The 10,596-nt window shown below is 33.1% G+C and overlaps 1 long non-coding RNA gene across 1 annotated transcript; it reads left to right on the top strand.

The window, feature by feature from the left end:
- The first annotated feature begins 793 nt into the window (after positions 1-793).
- On the top strand, positions 794-2,592 carry LOC149258607 (uncharacterized). Its single transcript, XR_016246197.1, has 4 exons — positions 794-898; positions 1,129-1,375; positions 1,941-2,052; positions 2,324-2,592. It is a non-coding gene; the product is annotated as an uncharacterized LOC149258607 (long non-coding RNA).
- Positions 2,593-10,596: the final 8,004 nt, after the last annotated feature.

The following is a 10,596-nucleotide window of genomic DNA, read 5'->3' on the forward strand; positions in this document are numbered from 1 at the left end:
TAAATCATGCAACTTCTTGCATAGCCCTTTTGTTGTCTTCTCACCTACTACATTAAACTATACATTCTTTGCTAGGTAATGTCAAACTTCATATATCATTGTTGGATAATTAGTGTATCCTCCATTTGTGATTTCCATAGGGAAAAAATATACCCATTCAACTTCTCCATATCACTTATTGTATTAGTCTCCATATTGCAGACTTAGGTTACACTATTAACTATAAAAACCAGTAGCTAGTTATAAAAAATAACTAAAAAAATAAGATACCAGAAAAAAAACTAAAACAAATTAATTCAAGAATTGAACACATAAATTACATTAAAAAAAAAACCTCATGCATAGAAAAACTACGGAGAAAAAGATTAGAATTTTTTTTTATTACAGTAACTTTAAAACTATTACATTTTACTTGCTTCTTTTTACTCATACTCTTACTCATACCTACCTTCTTTTTACTCAGTCTTACTCATACCTACCCTGGATGTAAACAACATTTATTTAATTCTATCAAACACCTAACACAGTTTTAAAATTACTCATGTTTGATCATTAAATACCAATAAAAAATATTAATCACTGCTTAAATACCCTCACCCCCTCACCCTGGCAGCCTGGAAAAGATGGCATTAGCTCTAAATCCGAACACGGAAGTAACATGTCGAAGAAGTCCTACCTTTACAGGGACCTGGTACGCATTTGGCCTTAGCGTAAAATACGCTAAGTTGTACGCACGCCCTGTTGTCTACATGTTTACCTGTAAAAAAAATCTATGTATGAGCTGGAACCATACGAGCTTTGCTACTTATAAAGCCGAGCGACATCCCGTGTGGAGCTCAGCGAGGCGTTCGAAGCGTCAACAGGCACGGAGTCCATGCCACTTACCTTTTATTTCTTGGTATCACAATTCTTCTTCATGGCCTTCGCTCATTTTAGTCTAGTGATTAATCTAGTTTTTTTTTTTGGGGCTCCTCTGCAAAGTCATTGGAAGATAGAAATAGGAATAAGCTCGGCTGAGTATTAGTTGGAACGGTTATAATTTGTTTAGTTGGAACTGTTATAATTCGTTGTCCTTTCAATTCGTGACTACATTTTAAACTATAACTCCCATTTATTTTTTTTGTGTAGAAGTAGGTAAACAGAGCGATATAATACACAGAGAATCTGTGTGAGGAAGAATTGTTGATTTCAGAAGAGGAATTAATGGAAGAAGGAGAAAGTATGAGTGCATCCTGATCATGGGTGCAAGGCTCCGTGTTCTTTACATACATAACTGACTGCACAGTTTTATTTGGGACCCCGCTCCTTGAGTGCCTTGATCCTATCCTGCAGCTGCTTCACATACTTGATGATATTTTGTTCACCTCTACTTCTGGTATACCTCGTCTCTGCTACTATTGTTTATCCCCAAACTATTCATCTTTTTTTGGTTTGTTAGTAGATTTTTTACCAGTTATTTAATATTTTTGTTATTTGAAATCTGGACAAAGAAATGAGGTAAGTTATACATAGGATTCAAATCTTTAGAAATATAAAAAAAATAATCTATATTTAATTTTTTTTTTATTTTAATTTATATATCAGATTTATAGAATGTAAAGAAATGTGATTCAATGATTAAGGGGATTAGGTGGGGAGATTTAATTGTCACAGATCTTGTGGTCCCATTCCAGACAAAACAATGCACGCCTGAAAACTGTGAGCCTCAGATCTTGTCTTGTGGTCGTTGAGTGATAGTTTTGCCAAATACCAACTAACGGATTTCATGGTTCAAATTTCAAGAAAGCAGTTGAGCATGCCGCTCTGTTACCCAACTGTGAGAAATTCAGAGACAATATGTATAGAAAACAAAGCGCATGTATTTATTATCACTCTGAAAACTGTTATTATGATGATAAAAAGTTACATATTTTTACTAGCATATTAATTTACTCTTGCAGGAAGAAGATACTCAAATAACTAGGATATGCATTTATTGTGTTTGCGGCAAATGCGAGATCTGGATTTGTAATGACTGGAATATTCATCCAGAACCTAGAGGCAGACATCAAGGTAATATAATTAATAGGTTGAATTTAAGAGAGGCAGACTGTGATAGAGATTTACCTCGTGTTCTTACCCTTCATAATTTTCAATGGTAAGAACTTATTAATATGGTAAGATTATTGCTCAATTTATTTCAAATACTAAAATTTGAAAATTTTGATTTGGTAATTGGATTTGTTTTCGTATTGTATGTATTTTTCTATACTAATATTTATAATTTTTTTTTGCTCTTTTATATTAATTGATCGCAAAGCTTTAATTGGATGAATTAATGCAGACTATACCATCAAATATGTGAAGCAGTTGCAGAATAGGATCAAGTCACTGGACGAGCTGGTTCCCAAATCAAACTGTGCACTCAGTTGTGTATCTGGACAAGACAGAGCTCCGCACCGATGATGAGGATGCGCGCAAATTTTCTTCTTCTTCCACCAATTCCTCTTCTCAGATCAACAATCGTTCTCTGCAGAAATGTAATGCGTGTTAGCTAGGGAAGGAGATGTCCTCACTCCTGAGATTGAAACCCTCGTTGTTAACAGAAGTGTAATTGGTGTGTATATATAAAATAATACAAAATAATAATGTAGTGTACTTTTATAAACAAATTTCAGATATATTCAATGGTACAATGTTCATTTATTAAAAAATAAAAATTAGTTAATGATATAATGTTTATTTATTAAAAAAATTGTAGTTAGTTATTAGTGTATGTGTAATTTTCATTAATATATATGATAGGGTTGAATTTAAGTTTTTGTGATGTATATTAAGTTTTTGAGAAGATTTCTTTGGTAGACATCTCATTATAATACTTTTGTCTACGCGTTTCGAACTAATTAGTGTAATTTAAGTTGAAAAAACTTGTAATATTGTGATTTTTTTAAACTTATAATTTTCATTAATATATATTGAAAATTATATGTAGCAAATACTTGGAAGTATATTCAAAATTGTTTCTTGATTATAACTGTATATCAAAATAACTGATATTTCCAAATATTTAGTTATATATACATCAAAATATAATACAAATATAAACCATAACTCTAAAAATATTGGTATCTCCACCAAAAAAAACATAAATCTCTGTTCAGTTATGCTTTTGTTTCTGTCATCATGATTTATAAAATGATGATGATAATATTAAAAATATTATCCTCATACATGTTCAGTAATCAACCAAGTACCATGATCTTCCTCCTTATTTTTTGCAAAACTGATCAGAAACTGTATTCCTTTCCATATATATGTAAACAAGAAATATAATCAAATTATATTTTGATCATTAATATATCATCTAATAAATTTTCTGAGAATGTATGTGACAATGTAATGTCCAATTAAACCAGTAAATAATAACTCTGGAATCACTAAAAACTTATTACTATTAACGCTCTTTTTCTTTAAAAAAAATAAACTTCAAACTGAAATATTCAGCAAAAATATTTATGCCATAGCCACGACCAAATATCATATCATCTTATAGTAATGTTTATAGTAATGTTCGTTGTTTAGAAAAAGAACACCACCTCCTCCACATCTCCCTTGTTATGGTTAGCCATCAAAATAGGCCCAAGGCTCCCGGGGCTTTGAAGGGTCAATGTTTACAATGGAAATATTACGGGTGGATACAAACTGGTCCTCCTCCGGGATTAGTTCATATATGGCAAGAGCCTTCGCCCTAATATTTCTGGTAAAATTCTTGTTTTCAATTTTTTTATATTTCTCTCCATTCATATGGCCCAACAAATAAGAATGAGAATGTTTCAGAGTTATATATGTATATAATATAATATAATATAATATAATATATAAAATAAAATATATGGGATTTTTTAATTAATAATATAATACAATTCATTGAGCTATTAGTTAATTATATCAAAGTTGTTATACAAGAGGTGTAAAATGGTTTTATGGAAAAAATATTTATTTTGTAATTGGTGTATGAACCCATATAAAGTGCTGTTACTAAATTCAGTTTGTTATTATATTATTATTATTAATTTAATAATATTATTTACTAAATAATTTTAATTTAATAATGTAGTAGAGTTTACGTAGATATATTTAGATTTTATTATAGAAATAAAATATTTTATTTACATTATTTTTGGAAATTTGTTATTTTTTTATAAATTTCAATATTAATATTTTTTTTGAATTACAATATTAATATTAAGTTTTTATTATATATAATCTATTAACCATATTTTTTTTTATGGTCAGTACAATTAATAATGTTTTTTTCTTTGCATATTACTTATCTTATAACTAGTATTTAAGAATGTTTTTGTTTTTTTTTTTTTTTTTAAAGTTATAGATGTGTTTAAGAATCTATAAACACAAAGATATGTTCATAAACAAGTAAAATTGTGGTGGGGAAGCATACATGTAGGGAAATATAGGCAAAGTCATCTTGTGAACCGTTGAACACTTTTATTGGTATTTATGGGTAGTATTACATTGATTTATAGATTTGTTATTCCACATAACCTTGGGTATATAAGAAGTCCATAGGCATCAATAAATCCCTCCTTAGCTAAGTTTCTTGGGAGTCTATCTTGTAGTACATTGAGCATACAACTCATGGAGATCACACTTTTGTCCCTTGGAATTGGATAGTATGCCTAAGGGTATGACTTATCCTCCTTAGTTTGTGTCATGAAAGACCATTGAGTATAAACCCCAATATTATATACATATTTGGAAACCTTGACATTGCCTTACTCATGAAAACATAAATACCCTATTTTATGGGGGCATTCTCTCTTTTCTAGGTATTGTAATCAATTTTAGCTATGAATTCAAAACTATATAAAAACTCTTGCATCATGATTTTCTCTCTACTCAAGAACTAGATTCAAGTTGCACTATTGCCACTAGAGGGAAATTTGTGTTGCCATTTCCAAATGGAGATTATAAAAGCAATTTTGAGAAGTATTTTGAAATTTGTAACATGTTTTAGTTGTGTCCACAAAGCCAATACAGAAAAAAATCCATTATCGAAAAATCTTGTCATATTATTTTAACCTTGCTAAGGAAACAAGTTGCAATTATACTTGTTCCATTTTTGAAAGGGTATTGTAATAGATATTCAATGAAATGTTGATGTAGATACAACCATTCTTGAGATAAGAGACTTATAATGTTTCAATTTGGCTCTAATTGGTTCCATGCCTACCACTAGAAAAGTGGCCATGGATGATTAGATGAACAAAGTGGATGGTAATTTTTCTACTTTAGCAAGTAGGTGACATCTCCTATCAAGTCAAATCAATTATTTTTTGATTCCATGACCACCTTTTAGCATAAAACCCATTAGAAAAATGGCCATGGATGATTGGATAAAAAAAGTGGATGGTAATTTCTCTACTTAAACTAATAGATGGCATCCCCTCTAGAGTCAAATCAATAAATTTTGGATGCCATGGCCACCTTTTAGTGGAACAAAACTACCAAACTTGAGGCATTGACTAGTTAGATTTTGATGGACATTGGGGTTTCTTTCTAGGATTATGGAGATTGATCTTGGTCATTCCTACATGATACTAATTCAATTCTAATGCACTAATTCTTGAAAATAATTTTGAATAAGATTTATGGTTTTAAGTTAACAAGATGGGTTTGTTAGATACAACATTATTTTTCTCTTCATAAGACATGCCATGATGCATCAAAACTCTACTTGGACATGTTGTATCTTGATTGAGAGTGTTGACAATGACAACAATAACAAAGAAAACACATCTAGGTTATGTTTCTTCTAACCAATTTGCAAAAGACCTAATAAATTTACATAGATACCAATTTTCTTGATTTATTAACCAAGTTGTGGAAAACCAACATAATGGAGGTATGCATTAATTATTTTGAGGGTATTCATGATAAAACGATTAGATGATGAGTTTTTTCAAGGCATGTTTCATTGGTGGATAAGCAGGAGATCCAGATACAAGTTGAAGCGTTTTTATCAACTACTTGGTTGGAGGAAACTCATTGAATTATGCTAATTGCATTTGTGGAAACAATGACTTTGAGGAAGTGACTTCATACTAATATCTTGAAATCAATCTTCATCACAAGCTTAATTGAAAATATAGCATTGAGAAAAGGATAAATGGAGAGTGAAAAGCTAATTATAGACTTGGAAATAGTTGTAAATCAATGGGAATTTTCCTATGGAATAAGAATAAAATCCTCTTTTAGACTCTCATCACTCATGCTATCTATATGGTTGTGATGTTTGGGATTGCAGCGTATCTAGAGAGTCACAGAGAAAGATAGAGAAAATATAAAAGAGTTTTATAACTTATAATTTTGAAACTAAATGCACTAGACAATATTTTATCTTCCTGATAGAAGTAAGACTTTGCTCCATTGAGAGCATGGCTATGACTACGTTTCTAATGTACAAGAAGAAGATAAACAACTTGGAAGATAAAAGGATTTCTAAAATTGCTTCAAACTCTACTCAAAACCATTATTTTACATGTCTTCATCATAGAAATGAGTCTTTGACCTATTGAGAGCATGGTTATGACTAGGTTTCTAATGTACAAGAAGAAGATAAACAACTTGGAAGATAAAAGTCTTTCTAGTTGCCATGTCTTGGCTAAATAACTGGATAATAATGGAAGATGTCACTCTATATAATAAGGACTACATTAAGAATATTATTACATTTAAATTTAAAATTTTAACCCTAATTTAGAAGATTAAAAGTATGCCTCTCACAAGCTACATGGTGAAATAGGACATTAAACAATTCCTAAAATGTCATGGATAGAAAGAATGTGTTATGTTCATGACACTGAAAGGGTTGAAAATGAAAAGCACATTATCTTAGAATTTCCTTTAAGAATGTTTTTCTTAAATATTTTTAAATCCAAAAATAAAATTTTAAGACACACCAAATAATTCTTTACAATATTTAAAATTCCATAAACCAAATTTTGTCTTAGAAAACATCAATCATTCATTAATTCTTAATACAAAAAGAAAAAATTATTAATTGAACTGAGAGGCACATTCTACATCCTAGTATAAGGGAAATGTGTGAGTACATGCTCAATCTTGAGTTGACACATGTCCCCTTTAAAATATAAGGGAAATGTGTGATTACATGCTCAACCTTGAGTTGACACATGTCTCCTTTAAAATAAAAATAAAATGTACTCTAAATAAATAAATAAATAAAACAATGTTGACTATAATAAAAAATATAACTAAAGACACATATTTGGTTAGTTTTAATTAAAATAATTATAAAACATCACTAATCCCACTCTCATTGTGCTTGCTTTAGTTGGGTTGATTGTTAATATTACAACCAATATGAAGGATATGTAAAGCTTTCAATATCTTTGTTAAATAACATAGTTTTATATCAATTCCAAAAGATATATATTTAATATAGCATTTAAAAAAACATTTGTTAATGAATATATTTTTGTTGGGATGGGGTTCCCTGGGTTAGTTTGGGGTTACGATAACCCAAGTTTTGATACAATTTTGTAAACAATGTAAAGTCTCCATGATTTGTGGATGTAGAGCGCATAGATGAATAGGAGTCAAAGGGGCTTAGCCGCTTGTTTTATGTAAACTTTTGAGTTGGTTTTGAGATTCATCTATGGTCCACGGACCATGGCATTGTATGAAAAGTCTATAAATAGTGAGTCTTAGCGAAGAGAAAAGAAGAATAGAGATAGACATAGATCGAAAAGAGAAGAAGACAAAGAAAGATAGAGAATTGGGTCTAGGATAGGAGCTAGGGCAGGAAGGCTTTGCTTCCTGCGCCTAGATAAGGAAAGAAAGGCTCCGCAGGTGAGTGCACCGAGGCCTAGGTAGAGTCCACAACCAAGTGCACAGATCTCTGTAGCTGTGTACGCAGGGCAATTTGAGTCTGTAACCTTGAATTGAAGATCAATAAAGACATTTTTTTCCAAAGAGTTCCTGAGTATTCTTTTTTATCTTTGTTAATGTTGTATACTGTTGATGAATGATTTGTTTCATGATATATTGATTGAATGTTACACGATTCTCTCGAATAAAGTCTTAATAATGTACGTAATGTATGTTTAACTACTTTCGCGAAGACCCTGGTAATCATTCTTATGTGTACTAATAACTTAAGTAAATATGCATGAACACTAATTTAGGACTGCTCTCTGATGCACGTAAGTAGGCGAAACGAATATTAGAGGTCTGCAAGGGCCGATCGTAGACCTTTGCAAAGGTTTGAAGGTTATTTTAACAGAGTTGAAACAATGTGCCCTAAGAGTTTATCGATCTATGTGAAGGAAGACCTAAGGCATTGGAAGACATCACAAGAGTCTCTGGATGTAGAAACTTAGTTCTTGCATCCTCCCATACTGCTTCGGGTGAGACTATAGCTTGTCCTACGTGGGTTGTTGCCGAAAGGGCCATTAGTGTAGGTTTTTTTTGGTTGGCACAACTAACTTTGAACCTGGGTTAGGGCCCCGTAAGCCAACAAATGGTTCCGTTGTCAAGACCAGGATCTGCTTGAAAGAGATATGTGATGTCACATCATTAGAATCCGACCAAGAAAGAAATTAAAAGTAGTTGGATCATAAGATTCACGAGTTCTCGGTGCAAGAAAACAATAATATGTGCCTGTCGAAGGAAGAGTGGTTGAACATATATCTGTATATGGAGATATATGATATCTTCTTCTGCACTTTCCCTATTGAACTGTATGAGTGGTTAGCTAAATTGACAAACAGTCAGGGATGGTGGAAGCTTGATAGTCCTATAGTGTGGACTCCAAAATTAGTGCGGCAATTAGAATCTTCTGACAATGAGATCATGCAAGCTGTTGATCATTGGTTGGGAGGATTTGTTGCAAAATTTGCAGTTGATACCTCAGTTAGCTATAGCGAAGCTGAGTGGTGATTTTTCAAGGGACCACGAGATAAGTATTTAAGATCATTGAATACTTGGATTAAAATGTTGTTGTGTGAAAAATATGTGATGCCATTACCTTGATGTTTGGAGCTATGTGAAGCAAACTATTCTTTAGAAATCGAGAAGGGTCAGGACCAGAATATAGTCCATTGATTGGACCTACTTCAACTGATGCCGAAGTGGTGGGGCAAACTACGTCGCGAAGCATATTTCAGCTAATCACTCAGGGGATTCCTCAAGAAAATCATCCTTCCACTCCACCTCCACCCCCACCTCCACTGCATACACCTTCGCCCACACCTCCACCTCCACCACCCCCATTCAACATGGAAAATGTAATGAAGATGCTTATTTTCAAAGGCATAGGGAGTGAAGATGCAAAGCAGTTCTGGTTTTTTGTGAACGTTGTATGGACAATGCAACAGATTACTAATGACAATATAAAGAAGGCATAGTTGGTTACTACTTTGCAGGATCACGTGCTAACCTGGTACATTAAGTATTGTTTTGATAATCCTCTTGCAATGCTAGCAGAGACTAAGGCGACTTTAAACAAAGAGTTTAGTAATCCTAAGTCTGACTCACAGTCAGTAATTGGATTTAAATAAATCATGATGAGGGTCGATGAGATGCCCTGGGAATTTGATTAGAGGTTGAAGTGTCAGATCAGAGTAGCTAACATGCAGATCACAAATAGCCAGCATCGTGAATGGTTTATAGCGCCACTTTTTCCCCACTTGAGAATTGCTTTGTCACAGCAAAAGATAGAAACACAGGCATAAGCCTTGGAAATCGCGATGAGGCTGCATGCATCACCTATTTAGAATACGAACCTAGGAGTACAATAGATCCACTCACAATTAGCTAGCTTACACCTAGAATTACAGAGTTTGAAGAAATACAAGGAGACTACACAAGAAGTACGTGTAGAAGTTTGGTGTTTGAAGTGTAAGAGACAAGGGCACGATAAAGACCACTTTCCAGTGTAAGGGAATTATGTTATAGGAGGGGGACCAATTCCCCTAAAGCTAGAAGCCCCAACAGGGTCGAGTGTGGGGTTTGCGCTATGGTGTGTTATTTGTCAAGTTATTGGACAACATGCGACAAATAATTTCCATTTACTTCAACAGTTCTTCCAGAAACCCCATCAGTTGTTCTGTAACTTCTGCAATTCTATGGGTCACGATGAGCGGCACTGTCGAAGCTATGAGTTGATGATGGAAAGGACACCTACATACAGGATGCAAGCAAAAACTCGGCCTCCATATTAGGGCATCGGAGGAGCGCGCGGAGGTTATCAGGGTCGAGGACGAGGCTAAGGAGGAGGAGGACCTAGTAGAGGTCACGGTCAGATTATTTGCTACAATTGCAGACAACTAGGGCACTACGCATGAGAATTCCAGAATCCTACACACTCATCATGTCAATACTGTAGACAATTTGAACATACTATAGAAGAATTCCTGGTGCTAATAACCAAAATGCAAGAGAAGAAAACAAAACCTCAGTAGCCTAGACAAAATCTACAGATGATGAGGGTTGAGCCCTGCAAAGAAGATTAAAGAATTAACGTTGTGCTAAGAAGTGGAGTGAAGACTAGCACTAATACGGGTAAACAACCTG

Source organism: Pinus tabuliformis, chromosome 6, assembly GCF_031772625.1.
Source record: "Pinus tabuliformis cultivar Carrire ecotype Pingquan chromosome 6, CPIR1, whole genome shotgun sequence".
In the NCBI taxonomy this organism is placed as follows: Eukaryota; Viridiplantae; Streptophyta; class Pinopsida; order Pinales; family Pinaceae; genus Pinus; species Pinus tabuliformis.